This window comes from Camelus bactrianus, chromosome 9 (genome assembly GCF_048773025.1).
Source record: "Camelus bactrianus isolate YW-2024 breed Bactrian camel chromosome 9, ASM4877302v1, whole genome shotgun sequence".
In the NCBI taxonomy this organism is placed as follows: Eukaryota; Metazoa; Chordata; class Mammalia; order Artiodactyla; family Camelidae; genus Camelus; species Camelus bactrianus.
The window spans coordinates 56,968,667-56,987,372 of NC_133547.1; the positions used below are offsets into that span (position 1 = coordinate 56,968,667).

The window sequence follows — 18,706 nt, forward strand, 5'->3', positions numbered from 1 at the left end:
AGACTGGGAGTTCGAGATTTGTAGATACTGACAGGTATACGCAGAACAGATAAACAACTTTATACTGTATAGCACAGGGAAATATATTCAAGATCTTGTAGTAGCTCACGGTGAAAAAGAACATGAAAATAAATATGTGTATGTTCATGTATGACTGAAAAGTTGTGCTGTACACCGGAAATTGACACAACACTGTAAACTGACTGTAATTCAAATAAATAAATAAATAAATGTCAGAAAGAAGGTGACATTTGAGAAGACCTGATGGATGGAAAAGAACGAGCTACAAGTGTGCCAGACAGAAGAACGAGCACGTGCAAAGGCCATGAAGTGAGACAGACCTGGATGAGTCCAAGCACAGAAAGGAGGCCGGCGTGTCCACAGCATGTGAGCGAGGGGAGACGACCTGAGACAAGGCTGGAGAGGCGGCAGAGAGCAATCGTACATGGCTCTCAGACACCACCACGAGCAGCGGGACTGATTCTAAGTGCGAAGGAAAATACTGCAGCAGGGGAATGAAATGATGGGGTGTGTTTTCCTAAGGTCAGGCTGGCTCCATGGTGCAGAGTGGATTGGAGGAGGGGAAAACAGAGGTGAGTCAGGTGCTACTACTGTAGGTGTCCAAGGGGGTGCCGTGGGGGTTCAGAAAGGATGATGGCAGCAGACTCAGAGAAGTGACTGGATCGTTGGGGAAGCAGAAATGACAGAACTTATGTGCCAACAAGCCAGATGTTAAAATGGGGAAAAGGGAGGAATAAGGATGATGGCTAAGTTTCTGGGCTAAGCAACTGGGGCCACTTACTCTATGAGAAGGATCAGAAATAATAGGGAGGGAGGCAGGGAAGGAGAGCGAGCAGGAGGGAGGCTGTGAGGGTGTGCACGTGTGTGTACAATGAAATATTCCACTCCCTGATGTCAAGTGCGAAGGACCCGTCAGGCATCCATGTGGAAACATCGAGCAGCACCCGGACATGCGAGCCTGAAACTTGGAGTGTGATTCGGAGGTCATCAGCATGTATACAATTCCTGAAGCCCCAGCATTTCGAACACCAAGACTTCTGAGGCTCCCCGCACGTACACACGAGGAAGAGAAGGACTAGAGGCAGGACTGAATGCTGGGGCAGACTCACAGAGCATCCAGAGAAAGAGAAGTGGCTGAAGAGATGAAGAAGGAGTCGCTAGGGAGGCGGAAGAACACCAGGCAGAGGTGTCACCGAAGCCCAGGGAGGGACGTGTGTGAAGAAGCGGTCACTACAGAGGGTGCTGAGGAAGGAGCAAGGTGGCCGCGTGTCCACCAGAATTTCACAACACAGAGGCCCAGGTGTCCTAAAAAAGAACATTTTCAGGGGATGGAGGGATGGAATACACGCCAGAGCAAACTGAAGTGTAAGTGAGCGGGGGGTGGGGCGCAGGAGACTGTGACACTGAGCTCGGAAGGGGAAGGGAAAACATGGAGCACAGCAAGGTCTGTTTTTTAACTGGGGACTATTAAGAATGTTTCACCGCTGCCAGGATGAGCCAGGAAAAGGGAAAGAGGTGGGTGAGGAAGGAGAGGGAATAAGAAAGGATGCGGTCCCAGAGAAAGACAGAGAGACGGGATGCAAAGCCATAGCAGAGGAGGCGTGCCTCGCGCTTCCACGGCGATGCGGTAGAGTTGAAGGTACTGGATGTCTGCTCCAGAAAGGAGGGATGACTCGTCTCCTCAGGCTCACCACTCACACACGAGCCACCGGCTGCAATGTCTCTACCAGACAGTAAATGTCGTAGCTTAGAGAAGAAAAAGAACGCAGGCCATGCCTATCGGGAAAGGGATCATATAGAGAATAAGACCTAAGCTGAGCCTGGGAGGATAAAACTGGGACAAGGAGAGACAGAAAGCACACACAGTCAAGCTGCAGAACAAGTCTGACCCTGCGGGCTGGTGGAGGACAGGAAGGGATCTGGCTCGGAGGCCTCAGTGTCTCTGAGTCCTGGGAGCAGAAACTGAAGTCAGGTGGAGCCAGACCGGGGAAGACGCTGGATATTTGGTCTGACGTGGCCCAGTACCACAAACTGAAAATGAGAAAGGCAGAGTTTTAGAAAAATTTATCTAACAGCAAAAGAGAGGACTGTTCAAGTTTCAAGAAACTGAAGAAAGACCTGCTGGCTGACTGTGCAGTCACTGAAGTACAGGAAGATGAGGACTTCAGACCAGAGGGGTGGCAACAGCAGACATCAGGGCAGCACACCGCTAGTATCACCGGCACCTCCACTACCAGCCCCGGGACCCAGTGGGCTCCACCATCAGCCCCAGTCATCTAAGGCCAAAGTATCCACGCCCATCCATCAGACAGGACTCACAACCGTGACCAACGCGGGTACAGATTGTATTCCGAGAAAAATCCCAACCAACGAGGGACTAACTATTTGGGCCACTTTGGGGGTGCCATCATGCCTCGTGTCCCTGCCAAACTCTGTCTCAAGACACAAGCTTCTCCACACAGCTAGTCTTGCTGTAAGCTCATCTCCACGTAACCAATTTCTCTCTCCAGATCCAATCCCTCTCTGCTTTCCTCTCCATCAGACTTCTCCACTGCGCCCCTCAGAACATCCTTTCCAAAGTTATATGCCCACCCCTTCACTGATGTCCTCTCCACCTGTGTCTCAACAGAAATGCAAGTCTCCTCTGGCACATGGCCAGCCCTGTTCCCCTGACCTCACCATCGAGAGGTAGGGTCAGGGTCGGCATCCTCATCCTTCTGCACCATTACCACCTGGTCATGCTTAAAAAAGACCCCGTTCCACTGTGGCTGTGCTGGCAGGCACCCTGTTCCTAGCTCCAGGCTACCTCCTGTAAAGCCCCATCCGGGTTCTGAACCCATAACGCTGCTCCTCTCCCGACCTTGGACCCCACCTCCTGTCTCCCTTCATCTAAGCAGATAACCTGTCTCATCTTGACCCCTGAAACTCCACCTGTAAACCTCCTTGCATCATCTGCAGCCACCTCTGCCATCCTGCACAGGGTCAAAACCTAGTTCTCTCACAGGCGCCTGGATCCCGCTTCTGCTTCCTTCCCAAGAACCAAGCTCCATCAACTGTCCTCCTCTGTCAGACACCTTCTGGTTTCCCTCCTCCTCCTCTGCCATTTAGGTACGCTCAAGTACCCCACCCCCCACCCAGCAGATTTAAGAAATAAAACAAAGCTCCATAACCTTCTTCGGTCAGCAATTTTTAATTCTACAAATTATAAATTATAAAATGATGGTCTTTGCAAAAACTCAAACACGGGAGGCAATTAAGATTTCCCAAGACGCAAAGCTCACCAACACCAGTGTTCATGATAACTTCCCAGATTATTTCTGCAGCAGTGAACTGCCCTGATGTCCACTTGTTTGCCACCACCTTTGTCATGAGTCCCGCTTTTCTTTACCTTGGTGATGGCACGGTCTGCCAGTGGAATTTTTAAGCAAAAATTTCTTAACATGTGCTTCACAACCTATCTTTTTCACTCAATAAACAATACACGGAAAGACCTACTTCTACTCCCCCCCCCCAACTTTACCCCCATCCTACTTTCTCCTGAACCAAAAGCAGGCGGCCTTCTGCCCCACAGGCCACCGACACCACTCTCAGAGGAACACTAATGCTGCTATTAGTCCAGGGGCATTTTCTGGCACCAGCTCACTCGCCCATGGGTGCCTCCTTCCTGCTCACACACTCTTTCCTTGTTTTGTGTGACACCCACTGCCCGGATCACGACTCGCCGGCCTCTCTCCTCTGCCTTCTCTATGTGCTGATGACCCTAAAGGGCTCCCTGACCAGCTCCTCTCCCCCGTCCATTATCATCCAGGCGACTCCCTCTCCTATGACTCACGGCCTAACCCCTGACAGCTACCCTGAGCCTCAGGCCAGCACGTCTAGTTGAAGAACCGCCACGGCCACTTGGACCCCCACGGGTCAAACTGAGCACAGAAGGTGAAGCCGTCTTCCTCAGTCTCCAACTCTGTCCACTTCCTGTGTCCCCCAGGGACACCACATACTACAACCCTGGGTGTCAGCCTGCATTCTCCCTTTCTCTCCCCTCCGCTCTCCAGTCAATCATCAGGACCTAACAATTCCACACTCTACGTTTCCCTCTGACGGACGGACTTCTATCCATCTCCCTTCCCTTTCCTGAGCACAAGCTGCCATCCCCTCACTCAGTTTAGGCAGAAGCTCCCCTACGGGGCTTCCAGCCTCTACAGCCTCTACTCTGCACACCATTCTCACCCCCCAGCCCCCACACAGGGCTCTGGGCCACTCTTCTATAATGAAAATCCACCTAGAGCCAGCATACTATGCAACAGTGAAAATCTGAAAGCCTTCCCATTAACATCTGGACCAAGACAAGGATGCCCACTCTCACCACTTCCATTAAATATAGTACTGGAACTCCTAGGCACAGCAATTCGGGGGGGAAAAAAAGAAGAAGAAATAAAAAAGATCCAAACTGGAAGAGAAGAGGTAAAATTGTCATTACACGTGGATGACATGACACCATATATAGAAAATTCTAAAGGCTCCACACAAAAAATACTAGAGCTGTAAAAAGAATATGGAAAGGTAGCAGGATACAAGATTAACACAGAAATCAGTGGCATTTCTTTACACTAATACTGAAATGTCAGAAAAGGAAAGTAAAGAGACAGTCCCGCTTAAATTCCATTAAAAAAAATAAAACAGTTAGGGATAAATATGACCCAGGAAGTGAAAGACTTACACAAACAGAACTACAAAACACTGACCAAGGAAATTAAAGATGACTTAAAGAAATGGAAAGATATCCCATGTTCTTGGATTGCAAGAATTAATGTCGTTAAAATGGCCATACCACCCAAAGCAATCTACAGATTTAATGCTATCCCTATCAAGTGACCCAGGACATTTTTCACAGATCTAGAACAAATAATCCTCAAATATATATGGAATCACAACAGACCCAGAATTGCGAAAGCAATACTGAAGAAAAACAATGAAGAGGGAGGAATAAACCTCCCAGACTTCAGACAATACTACACAGCTACAGCAATCAAAACAGCATGGTATTGGTATAACAACAAACATATGGAGCAATGGAACAGAACAGAGAGCCCACAAATAAATCCACTAACTTTTGGTCAGTTAATCTTTGACACAGGAGGCAAGAACATACAATGGAGGTAAACACAGTCTCTTCAGCAAATGGTGTTGGGAAAACTGGACAGCTACATGTAAATCAATGAAGTTAGAATTGGCCCTCACACCAGACACAAACATAAACTCAAAATTAAACATAAGACAAGACGCTATAAACCTCCTAGGAGAAAACATAGGCAAAACATTATCTGACATAAATGTCAGCAATGTTCTCCCAGGGCAGTCTACCCAGGCAACAGAAATAAAAGCAAAAGTAAACAAACGGGACCTCATTAAACTCACAAGCTTTTGCACAGCAAAGGAAGCCACAGGAAAGCAAAAACACAACCTACGGAATGGGAGAAAATATTTGCAAAAGATGAGACTGACAAGGGCTTAATCTCCAGAACATATAAACAGCTCACACAACTTAAAAAGAAAAAAACAAACATCCCAATTCAAAAATGGGCAGAAGACCTAAGCAAGCAATTCTCCAGTGAAGACATACAAATGTCCAATAGGCACATGAGAAAATGCTCAACATCGCTAACTATCAAAGAAATGCAAATCAAAACTACAATGAGCTATCACCTCACACCAGTCAGAATGGCCATCATGCAAAAGTCCACAAAGGATAAATGCTGGAGAGGGTGTGGAGAAAACGGAACCCTCCTCCACTGTTGGTGGGAATGTAGTTTCATGCAGCCGTTACGGAAAACAGTATGGAGATTTCCCCAAGAAACTAAAAACAGACTTACCAGATGATCCAGCAATCCCACTCCTGGGTGCACCTCTGCTCTCCAGTCAATCATTAGCGCCTAACAATTCCACACTGTACGTTTCCCTCTGAGAGACGGACTTCTCTCCATCTCCACTGCCCTTACCTGAGCACAGACTGCCATCCCCTCTCACCTAGTTTAGGCAGAAGCTCCCCTATGGGGCTTCCAGCCTCTACGCTGCACATCATTCTCACCCCCCCAGCTCTCACACACAGGTCTGGGCCAGTCTTCTAAAATGAAAATCCTATTTCATGCCCCAGCTTAAAACCCGTCAACGACTATCTGATGCCCTCAGAAAAAGTCCAATTCCTTGATCCAAAGGGTAAGACCCTTCACTATCTGCTCATTTCTTTCCTCTCCTTTCACATTCTAACCAAGTCAGACTGAATCACTTGAAACTCCTCAAACACGTCAGACGTTTAGTTTTTCATTCACCTCCAGGTCTGTGCAGAATGTTCCTGCTAACTGGTGTGGTTCCTGCCAACCCTCCCCGCCAAATAAAGATAATCCCCTCAGCTCTCAGCCTGTTTGACATCTCATTTGTCCCCTCTCTCCCCTGACACTTGGTCAGGTGACTCTTCCCTGTCCCCCAAACACCCTGCACTACTTCCTCCAGCACAGAGCCAGTCACACCACATAATGGTCTGTTTGCCAGCCAGGGAAGCAAAACGGCAATCAAGCTGAGAATTCAGACTTCAGAAGCAGACAGATCTGGGTTTGAAAATGTCCCCCACCTCAGGTGTATGACTTGGAGCAAGTCCCTCAGTCTCTGGGCTCCTTATCTGTAACATGGGCTAGAACACCTACTACACCCGGCGGCTCCAAGACTAAAGCAGACAGTGCAGGAAGAACAGGGCAAGTGGCGCCGAAGCAGCACTCAGTAAGTGGTAGTTTACTTACTGTTATGAGGGAGTTCTCTGAGAGCAGGGAATGATTACAACTGCATCAGGGTTTTCCTAGCATTCAGCGTGGGCACCTAGGAAATACAAGCTGATGAATGATGAGAACAGAAACAAACGAGATGGGGAAAAAACTTAATGATGACTCAGATCTCACGGCTAGGCCCCCAGATTTGAGGGACTACCTAAATAACCTGAAAGAAGTTTAAAAAGGCAAAATTCTTGTAAGCAGTTACAATATGCCAGACACTGTTTTATAGATACAACTAATTTAATCCTCACAACTCTGTAAGGCAGATACTATAATTTCTATTCTACCCCAGAAGAAACAGTGGCACACAGAAGTGATGTGACACTTCTCTGTGGCACCCAAGGTCCTGTAACACTGGTGAGTGGCAGAGCATGAATTCAAAGCTAAGCAGTCTGGCCTAGAGTCTGCCATTGAATCATTACTCCATGCAACCTTTAAATCAAGATTAGATGAGTATCTTTAAATTAAGACGAGATGAGGTAAAAAAAAAAAAAAAAAAAAAAGGATAGCTGTGAGAACAAAACCACAAGGCAGCACTTTCCCTAGCAGATAAAGGGAACTGCAAAGGTGGCGTTAGAAACATAGTAACAGATGAGTTTCAAGCCACTGAATAAACAATGTTAAAAGGCCAGGGTGATAACCAAAAAAATAATTTTTGACCTTGTGCTCATGACCTTCAAAAGAGTTAGTGACATGGTGAGGGAAAAAAAAAAAAAAAAGATTCACAGTGGACGCAAACAATGAAGAAAGGAAGGCATCAGAGTATTCAAGAAGGTTTGGCAGAAGAACTAAAGCAAAGCAAGAGTGCAAAGGAGTAGGAAAAAACCAAAGAAGTAAATCATGTACATGACTGAAAATAAATCATAGTTCTTAAAAAGAAAATGACTGTATAACATTCTCTAAGAAAAACAATTTCTGCTAAGAAACCCCTCAATACTGGGCCTGGTTATGCTCAGATCTGCCTACACGTCAACGAGAGCAAGAGGACAGCTCCAACTCTCTCTCAACTGTTCCTCTGAATGCTCACAGCATCGTGTGCAAACCCGCAGCTGGTCACAAGGAAGACTGGGTGAGAACAGATAAGAGTAACACATTTCCCACACCTGCCTCAGCATTGGAGCCACCTGGGACACCAGGTGATCCGACAACTTTAAGAAATTAATACGAACCCCTATCCGTGGAAAAGTTCCTGCCACCTCCCCGCCCAGCATCCCCCTACAACATGCTGACATGCGAGGCGAAACAGACTTGAAGATGTCTGAATCAAATCAGTGTCACACAAGTCAGTCCCGAGGGGGTCAGTCTTTAAGAAGAGGGCTCACTGCCCTGGCCTGGACGTTTCCAAGTAACCTCACTGCCAGACTCGGCCGCAAGTTTTACCAGTTACTTAAGCACAAGCGGACCGCGCGTTTCCACGCGGGGAAACAACTCCACCTGCAGAGTTGTCCCAGCTGAACAAGCCTGAGCCGCGCTGCGGGGTGGGAGTGGGGGAAGGGGTGCCTGCCCAAGGCGGGCCTACAAGAGCGTGGGCATCCAGGCTGAGCTGCGGGCGCCTGGCAGAGCCGGTGCGCGGGCCCCGGGGCAGCTGGACACGGGTCCCCGAGACGCCACAGCCGCAGAGGCTGAGGGAGTTCAGCCGACCCACTGTCCGCCTTCCGGAGGACCGGGCAGATCCGCCGGGAAGCGAGGGACGGCCGGGACCCTCCTGAGCGAGACCACAGCGGAAAGAGGGGGCCCTGGGGGTCCCGGGGGCCCTAAGGCCCGCGCGGACGGGGAGGCCACAGCGGCCCCGCGGCTTCTCCTTACCTCACGTGCCCCCACGGGCTCCGCGCTCAGCAACACCCGGGCTGACGCATAGCAGCAGCCGCCACAGCAGTCGCGGGGGGTCGCGGAGGCCGGAAAGGGGGCACAAGGAATGGGGAGGGGACGAGGCGGCGGGAGGAAAAAAGTTCCGGGGAAAATTGAGCCCGCGACCTTCCGCGCTTTACGGTCCCTAGCAAGGGGACGCCGGTGCGTGATATAAAGCGCGCCCGCGCGCGCCGTGACGTCACGGTAGGGCCCCGCCCCCTGGCACGTGGGCTTGGTTGGGTCTCGCGAGGCCACTCCCCTGGGGCTCTCCACTCCACCAAGATGGAGGCCAGCTGGAGGCCTGGTCTTTCAGGGCTACTTTGCAGCCCCGGTCTCGGATCCTGTCGATTTCTGCAGGAGGAGCCGGGACGGCGGAGATGGCGGCAGCCCCGCCCGAGTGTGGGGAGCGTTGGAGGGGGGGGGAAGGTTCCCTCTTCCCTCGAGGCGTCTTGCCACATCCGGACCTACGTGGGTCCGCCTCCCAAAGACACTCTAGTCCAGGGGGTAAAAATGACTTCTCGACCGACAGCCACTTTCTTCTTTGGAATCGCTCCGGTCTTCTTGGGCGAATCTCTAGCAGAGAGGATCGGAAATCCGGCCGGCTGGCCTGTCCCGACTTCAGAGGCAGGATTAGAGGACCTGAGCTGTGGGCGGGATCTTACTCTTTGCACCTTGCCTGCTTGTCTGGACCAGAGGAGAAGGAATCATTCACTCCAACCGCTGAGAAGTTGCCCACCCACTCCCCCACCTCACCTACTATCACATCGCCCTGTGTTCTTTCCTTTAGAGAACTTGTCACTACAGTAGATGAGTGCTTGTTGACAGCCTTTCCCACTGGTTGCAAGCTCTGCCCTCTGACCACAGTACCTAAATCACATACAGGGGTATGTTCTCAGCATTTAGAACAGTGCTTGGCACAACGTCCAGTAAATATCCTCTGAATGGAGAGCGAACTAATAGTACAGCCTCCCCTGCTTCTTGGACCACACTGGCCAATTCCATCCATTGGATTCAAGCCCATCTCACCACACAAGCCAATGTTGTTTGATGGAGGGCCTCTTGTGGCCGGGCACCGTGCTAGGTGATGGGACTCAGCAGTGCGCAGGAAAGAAAGCGCTTCTGCCATGAAGGAGTGATCATATAATTCCAGGGACCCCTGTGTGACTGGGCCAGCCCACAACCTGCATACTTTGTACACCCTCACTTGCCAGTTAACTCACACAAAATAGCCCATAGGAGGTCTGGTTTCCTGAGAACCAATACTGCCGTTTGCTACTCTGATGCATGGAAGTTCAGGGCATTCTGGGCCTCCATGCTAGATACATACTTTAATATTTTAGCTCTGGGCTTAAAGCTTAGGGTCACCAGCTGCCTAAAAAAGAAGAGGGCACAGGCTAACACAGCTGAGGCATATTCTCGGGTGAGCCTTTCCTGATACCTAACTGTGGCAATTGGGGGAGAAAAACCACAAATTTTCGTGATGAGCCATCCTGCTGATGCCATTGCCCGGCATGTGAATTTGGCAGAAACCAAGTTGTCTATAGGAAATGGTGGCTGGAATATATAAAGTGCTGTTTAACCTGTTTAACTACATTCTGGTTTCATGCAGTAAGCAGTGAACAAGCTGTATAGATTTCTCCAAGCTCCCCTCACCCATGCCCTTTTTAAGCCTCTGCTTTAAATGCTAAGCCCTGGGGCTCCCTTCATTGTCAATATTGAGTCTTGTTCTTTGTAGGCTCTCATAAGCACCGATGCAATGTTTTTCAAGAGGATTGTTTTTGTTGTCTTGGCTTCTCCTTTCCTGTTAAAGACCAGAGTTATTTCTTGTATGGTTCTTGACTTCTCTGAGCATAGTATCTGCAACCCTTAGAGAATTACGTATTTCTTCATGGGCCATGACTTTCACAACATTAGGTGCATCAATTTTATGCTTTGCAAACCTTCTGCCTTCTCATTTTTCACTCTTTAAGGACAAGAATTGCAAGACATGGGGAGGATACATTTAGCACCTGTTTCAAAAGATCTGTGCCAGGATTTGCTTCACACACCAAGAACTGGAGCTCAGAGCACCTCTTTCCCCCAAGCCAGGTTCTAGTGCCTTACATTCCAGAATGCCACATGGTGGCTGGAGATGGGAAGCATGAAAACAAAAGTACCTTCATTTTGTCTGAGGGGACCCATCCAACCCACATAGCTTCTCCTTCCTCAGAACTAGGGAGTGTCGGGTAGAAAGCTCTGCACCTTGTTTCAGTGAAGGGTCTTCTAGCAGCACGGTTATCACTTTACTCTCTGGTTGACTCTTGGGATGTGTGAAAATGCCAGTGTAATTATTGTAAAGTGCTACCACTCATTCTTTGCATTTGTAAATGTGCAGTTCAACTCAGCATTTTCTGTCCCTGTGTAGCATCAGCCTGTGGTTCAGAGGATGTTTGAAGCACTTTAGTAAATGGTTCTTTCTCCCGAGCCCTGGTGACAATAGGCACACAGGGTGACCCAGCATCTCTGCCCTCCATGAATGCGGTATTAACATTGTGCAGTGTATTTCTATCAAGCCAGGTTTCAACTGAGAATCTTTTCATGTTACTAAGTTTGCGAATAAATAAACAGACATTTGAACTACCCTTGCCATGTCTATTTGTGAAATGGTCTGCATCTGTAGTAACCAGGTATATGCATTTGCCATCACTGACACTGAACACTGTACATAAAACCATCTGTACCTGCCTTTACCAAAGTATAAAAGAGAATTTGGGAACCGAGGAAACGAAGATACAGGCATTTATAAACGTTTCCCTCCGCAGTGGGGGCGTGGCTGTTGGGAGAAAGCCCCGTTCCACCACCAGAAGTCACTGTCGCTGTCACTGGACTTGACACCCAGCCTTACCTTGATTTCCCGGTAAGAACGTGGCACGTGGTGTTTCCCCATGTGCTGGGATCCCGTGTGTGTGCATTCCCGTTCACACCTGTGGGGAGAGAAGCAGCCAGTGTTCTCACTTCACCAACTTCCAGCCACAAATCACAGTCTCGTGTTGCAGTAAAACACCTGCTCTGGGCTTAGCGCTGTGCTGGCTGCAGTGGCGCCATTTCTGAGCCCCTGTGAGGTAATGGTAAAACTGGCTCATGTGCCAGGCACTGTGCGGTGCCCTACCTGCCTCACCACAACGACACTCCACCAAAACTGTGTAAATCAGAGGACAGTGTCCCTGCTTCACCTATGAGGACAGTGAGCCTTGGAGAAACACATTCTCAAGTTACAGAAAATAAAACCAGACCTCACATCCAAGTCTTTAACACATGAAGTAGTGACCTATTCAAGTGAGTGCTAAGTCATGTGCCAGAGACAGTGGTGGTGCTTAGAATCACCTGGGAAATCTAAACCCGTACCTCTGAATGAACTGGAATCAACAAGGCTGAAGGACACATCAGTTCCTCTGAAGGGCTTTCCAGGAACTTCTCTGTATCTAGAATCCACTGGATGCCGACTATTGAAGAGTCTGGAGGAGAAACGGTAGTTGTGTAACGCTGTGTGGGTGAGACAGGACTTGAGCGGGTTCTTGACGAAGCTCTGTTTGCCAATCTGTGAAATGGGGCTAATGCCGCAGTGGCCTCACAGATCACAGTGATTCAGTCATGCTCTTTCGTCATATAAAGCAGGAGGTGGCACTGTGGCCTACGAACTGAGGTTTCCTGGGTTGCACAGCCCCTCACAGGGAGATTAGTTAGAAACCCAAGTCAGACTAATAAAATCTCCCTCCCCGAGAGGTGATAACCCAACATGGCCCCTTATCGCACAGGAGGGCCCGAGGTGCAGCTGCTTTGGTGCAGCCTCCCAAGGAGGGCTGTGCCCTTTCCCTCCCGCTAACCTTCCCACGACAGGCGCTGTAGAGCAGAGACCCCTAGACACTTGGGCCCGGCAGCATGTTGAGTCTGAGCTGAAAGGGTGGGTGTGGTGGTTGGGGAAGAGCAGGACTTTGGAGCTGAGCTGGCCTGGGTATGGATGCCAGCACTGACTCTTCCTTGGTGTGTGACCCTTTCTGGGTCCTCTGTGCTAGTCACCAACAGAGATTAGAGAGAGAGAGAACCAGCAGGACGTGTATACATGTAGAGGGAGAGATTTGTCCTGAAGACTGACCCACAGGACTATGGGCTGCAGGCCTGAAGTGCGCGAGGCAGGCCGGCAGGCTGGAGGCCCAGGGCAGAGCTGATGTGGGCGCTCCAGTTCCCAGGCGGTAGGCGGTCCCACCCATTCCTCCTCCCTCCGCGGGGGCCTCTGTCTTCTCTCTTAAGACCTTCAGCTGAATGGATGAGGCCCACTCACATCATGGAGGGTGATCTGCTTTCCTCAAAGTCTACTGATTTAAATGGTATTCGTAGCTAGAAAATACCTCTGCATCAATATCTAGACTCTTGCTTGACAGGTTGGCACATACAATTAATCATCACAACCTCCATTTACTTGCTTGTAACGTGGGCAATGATACTTTTTCTCCCTTTGTTTTTGTTTTTGCAAGACTCAAATAAGGAACATAGAACACTTGGTCCACTGCAAAATTTTTCAGGGCACAACAGCTACTCTTGTTGTGATTGTTGCAAAGTGAGCTGCACGGCCGGGCACTGAGGCTCTGGGCTGTGGGATACGGGGAGTTGAGCCAGAATGAATGACGGCGGAGGCTGGAGACACGCAGCTGAAGCGCAGAGCCTGTGCCCAGGCTGTTACCCTGCAGCTTGCGGTGGGAGCTGGGTGGGAGTCCCCAGGTGCCACTGAGGCGGATACTTTGACCTCACTGTGACTTCAGTAAGAACTACCTGGGCTTGGTGCAGGTGCACTCAGGAGGCACCTGGGAATCCTGGGCGCTTGACTGAGCTCAGGGAGCTCTTTCCAGGCCCAGGGCTGCTGTGTGTGGATGACCTATGAGCAGTGCTATTCCCGGGCCTCAGGTGATCTTGGCTGACTTGGCCTCTTAGCTTTCCATTATCTACGAGCCACTGCTTCTTGCTGAATGTTTGCCCTTCATTCCCCTGAGAACTTCTAGCACTGGTCTGCTGGCTGTGTCCTGGGCCACCTCCCCTGGGTGACCAGTTCAGACGCCGAACCTCTGCTCCTACAGGCTTTGGGTGGAACGTCACAGCAGCCTCCTGGGAAGCTTGTGTCCTGCCTCTCATCCCATCACCAAGGGGACCAACTCCTGCGGCCTTGAGAAGCAAAGGCAGCCTGGATCCTTGGCACAGAGGAAAGTCTGGAGTCAGGGGAGCCTGGCTAGAGTTTCACCCAGTCAGTGAGCCCCCACCTGGGACTTGTTACCCTTCTCAGGGCAGCAATTTAAATCGAAGCACAGCAGAATCACGGGAGGAAGACATCCCCGTAGCAACAAGCCTGTTGGACTTGGGCATGAAGAACAGGATCCCAGTCTCCTCTCCAAGCCCGCTTAGTGCAGAGCTCTGGGCCCAACAGCATATTTGCTTGTTCCGGGCTGCACATTTTCTCCTCAAACACTTTCTCAATATCTGGTCCCCATACTTTGCTCAGAAAGGGGTAGGCACAGACCCTCTCTGTGTGACCTGGTGCCACACCTCATCCCACATGCAAAAGTTTATACTCCATTTATAATTATTATAAAATACTGGCTATGTTCCCCATGTTGTACATACAGCCTTGTAGCTTATTTTATACCTGATGGTTTGTACCTCTTAATCCCCACCTCCATCTCGCCCTTCCCCTTTCCCTCTCCCCACTGGTAACCACTAGTTCCTTTTCTACATCTGGGAGTCTGTTTCTTTTCTGTTATATTCACTAGTTTGTTGTATTTTTTTAGATTACACATGTAAGTGATATTTTATAGTATTTGTCTTTTTCTGTCTGACTTATTTCATTTAGCATAATGCCCTCTGTGCCCATCCATGCTGTACACCAGAAAATAATACAACATTTTAAATCAACTATACTTCATTTAAAAAGCAACCAACCAACCCACTTAAAATATCGGCAGAAGAACTGAATAGACATTTTTCCAAAAGAAGAAATGCAGATGGCCAACAAGAACATGAAAAGCTGCTCAACATCACTAATATTAGGGAAACACAAATCAAAATCACAATGACATACAAAGGGAATTCCCTTATATGATATTTGTTGCTTTTCTCTTGCTGATTTTAATTTGTACCATCTCACACCTGTCAGAATTGTCATCATCAAAAAGAACACAAATAACAAATGCTGGCAAGGATGTGGAGAAATGGGAACCTTTCTACTCTGCTGCTGGGAGTGCAAACTGGTGCAGCCACCATGGAAGACAATATGGAGGTTTCTCAAAAACCCAAAAAAGAACCACTACATGGCCCAGCAAGTCCACTCCTGGACATATATCCAAGAAAAACAAAAACATTAATTTAAAAGATACATATACCCCACTATTAACAGCAGCACCACTTACAATCTCCAAGATATGGAAGCATCCCAAGTGCACATCAATAGATGAATGGATAAAGAAGATGTAGCACACACCCACAAAAAGGATATTTTGCCATTTGCGGCCCTTAATTCACTTTTTTTTTGTTTTGCACTTCAAAAACCAGAATTTTATAACTGGCATAAACATTTCCATTGCATCAAAAACAACAAAATACCTAGAAAAATACTTAACCAAGGAGGTTACCTATACTCTGAAAACTGTAAAACACTGATGAAGGAAATTGAAGATGATATAAAGAAATGGAAAGATACTCTTGGATTGGAAGAATCAACATTATCAAAATGGCCACACTACCCAAAGCAATCTACAGATTCAGTGCAACGCCTGTCAAAATACCCATGACATTTTTCATAGAATTAGAACAAACAATTCCAAAATTTATATGGAACCATAAAAGACCCTGAATTTCTAAAGCAATCTTTTGTTGGTCTTTTTTTTTCTTTCTTCTTTTTGTTCTCTTTTCTTGTGGTTTGATGACTAAGAAGTTCCTTTAACATTTGTTGTAAAGCTGATTTGGTGGTGCTGAATTCTTTTAGCATTTATCTGTGAAGCTTTTGATTTCTCCATCAAATCTGAACGAGAGCCTTGCTGGATAGAATATTCTTGGTTGTAAGTTTTTCCCTTTCATCACTTTAAATATATCATGCCACTCCCTTCTGGCCTGTAGGGTTTCTGTTGAAAAATCAGCTGATGACCTTACGGGAGTTTCCTTTTATGTTATTTGTTGCTTTTCTCTTGCTGATTTTAATACTTAATTCTTATCCTTAATTTTTGTCAACTTGATTACTATGTGCCTTATTGTTTTCCTCTTTGGGTTGATCCTGTGTGGAACTCTTTGCATTTCCTGGACTTGGGTGACTGTTTCCTTTCCCAAGTTAGGGAATTTTTCAGTTATTATCTCTCCAAGAATTTTCTCAGGTTCTTGCTCTCTCTCTTCTCTTTCTGAGACCCCTGTAATGCAAATATTTGTGCACTTCATTTTGTCCCAGAGTTCTCTTCAACTATCCTCATTTCTTTTCATTCTTTTTTCTGTTCTGCCACAGTGATTTCCACTAATCTATCTTCTACCTCACTAATCTGTTCTTCTGCCTCATTTAGTCTATTCTTGGTTCCCTCTAGTGTATTATTCATTTCAGTGATTTTATTCTTCAACTCTGTTTGGGTATTCTTGATATTTTCCAGTTCTTTGCTAAAATCTTCATTCTGTCCATTTATACTTCTCTTGAGTTCTCTGAACATCTTTGTCATCGTTACTTTAAACTCTTTCTCAGATATTGCCTATCTCCTCATCACTTATTTCTTCTGGGATTGTATCTTGTGCCTTGGCCTGAAAGATATTCCTCTGCCACTTCATATTGTCTATCTTCCTGTTTGTATTTTTAGGTAGGTTATGTAACATTTCTTGACCTTGGAGCAGTGGCCCTGTGTGGGAGATGTCCTATGCGTCCCAGCAGTGCACTTCTCTCTTGTCATCCAAGGGCCAGAGTCCAGCTGGTCCCAGTGTAGAGTCTGGCCTGTGTTTGTGGATTCCTTCCATAGGCTTTGGGATTGTTGTTTTCTTATTTCTAGTATCTGCCCCTTGGTGGATGAGGCTGGATTAGAAGTTTATGCAGGTTTCCAGGCAGGAGGAGCTGGTGCCTGCCCACTGCTGGGTGAAACTTGGTCTTGGACCTCTGGTGGGTAGGGCCCTGTCTAGAGGTGTTTGTGGCTCAGGAGGTCTGTCGATGGGTGGCGCTGTGTTCCCACCCAGTATGTTGTTTGACCTGAGTCTTTCCAGACTTTAAGCCTACAGGCTGTTGGGTGGGGCTAGGTCTTGGTGATAGTGATCCAATCAAGATGTCAGTATCCAGGAAAGCTCATGTAGATGAACACTCCTGGAATGTCTGCCATCAGCTTTTATGTCCCCTGGGTGTTTCACAGCTGTATCCTACTTCCCCAGGAGACGTTCCAAAACCAGCAGGCAGGTCTGGCCCAGGTTCCTATGAAATCACTGTTTCTGCCCCTGGACCTGGTACAAGTGAGAGACTGTGTCTGCTTCCCAAGAGAATGAAGTCTCTGTTTTCCCCCAGTCCCATGGGGCTCCTGGAGTTAAGTCTCACTGGCCTTCAAAACCAGATGTCTTGGGGTCTCCTCCTCCCAATGCCAGAACCCTGGTCTGGGGAGCCTGATGTGGGGCTCAGAACTCTCATTCCTGTGGGAGGCCCTCTGCAACTTAATTATTCTTCAGCTTGTGGGTCACCCACCTGGGGGGTAATTATATCACGAGATCACCCCTCCTACCATCCTGCTGTGGTTCCCTCTGTATGTTTCCAGTTGAAGAAAGTCTTTTTTGCTAGGTTCTAGTCTTTTTTTCAATGGTTGTTTAGCAGTGAGTTGTGGTTTTGTTGTAGTCGCAAGGAGAGGCAAGGTCATGGTTCTACTGCTCCACCATCTTGACTGGAAAACCACATTAATTAATTTTTAAATGTTAAACCAACCCTGCATTCTTAGAATAAACACTATCTGGTCATGGTGTTTAATCCTTCTATATGGTGCTAGATTAGGTATCATAATATTTCATTGAGGATTTTTGTGTCTCTACTCATGCCTGATGTTGATCTATAATTTTCTTTTCTTGTGATGTTTTGGGGCTTTGGTAGTAGGATAATACTGAACTTATGAGTTGGAAAATCCTCCTCTTCTGCTTTCTGAAAATGTTTACATATGATTGGTATTATTCCTTGCTTAAATATTTGATAGAATTCACCAATGAAGCCATGTGCACCTAAGCTTTCCTTTGTGGGAAGATTTTTAAGCACTCATTCAATTTCTTTTATTGCAATAGGTCTATTCAGATTTTCTTTTTTTAAGATTTTCTATTTTTTCTTGAGTCCCTTTTGGTAATTTGTCTTTCTAGGAATCTGTTTATTGTACTTATATTGTTTATTTTGTTGACATAAGTTGTTCTTAATATTCCCTTACAACCTTTCTGATTTCTGTAGGATCGGTTGTGATGATGTCCCTTCTTTCTTTCCTGATTTAGGTAATTTTGTCTTTTCTTTCTTTTATAAGTGTTAATTAACAGAAAAATTTTAATTGTACAATCATGTTCATAGCAATTTTACTTGTAATAAACAAAAGCTAAAAACAACCCAAATATCCATCAATGAGAGTGAAAATACAATGAAACACTAATATCAAGTAAAATAACAACAACAACAAAACAACCTACTGATATAGGCAACAACACGGATTAATCTTATAGACATTTCATGGAGCTAAGGACTCTAGCCCTCAATGTATGTCTATTCTCTGAGTCTATTTATACAAAATTCTGAATAAATAAAATTAACTTATGATTTCTGATAGAAATCAGATTAGAGGTTGCTTATTGGGGAACTCTGTCTTCCAAGAAAGGGGATGCTCATTCTCAAAACCCACCCCAAGCACTCAGCAGGCTCTTGCAAAAAGTCTGGACCCAGGAGGAAATATTGCATACATTACTTTGCAGTGCCCTGGTAAGGAGTCCAGCGAGGTTGTCGCCCCTGCTTTACACCACTGGACATT

At 47.2% G+C, this 18,706-nt stretch overlaps 1 long non-coding RNA gene across 12 annotated transcripts in view; it reads right to left on the reverse strand.

Annotated features, from left to right (window-relative positions):
• Positions 1-8,873, reverse strand: part of LOC105066409 (pyruvate dehydrogenase phosphatase regulatory subunit, mitochondrial) — a 49,831-nt gene extending 40,958 nt beyond the window's left edge. For 9 of the 12 annotated variants that reach the window (XR_012509233.1, XR_012509235.1, XR_012509234.1 and 6 more), the window contains exons 1-2: positions 8,649-8,873; positions 6,813-6,888 (exon numbers count right to left, since the gene is read on the reverse strand). This is a non-coding gene — a long non-coding RNA (pyruvate dehydrogenase phosphatase regulatory subunit, mitochondrial). Of the gene's footprint in view, positions 1-1,130; positions 1,830-6,812; positions 6,903-8,648 lie in introns of those variants that run through there. The other 3 variants (XR_012509237.1, XR_012509238.1, XR_012509240.1) reach the window with 3 other exon arrangements.
• Positions 8,874-18,706: the final 9,833 nt, after the last annotated feature.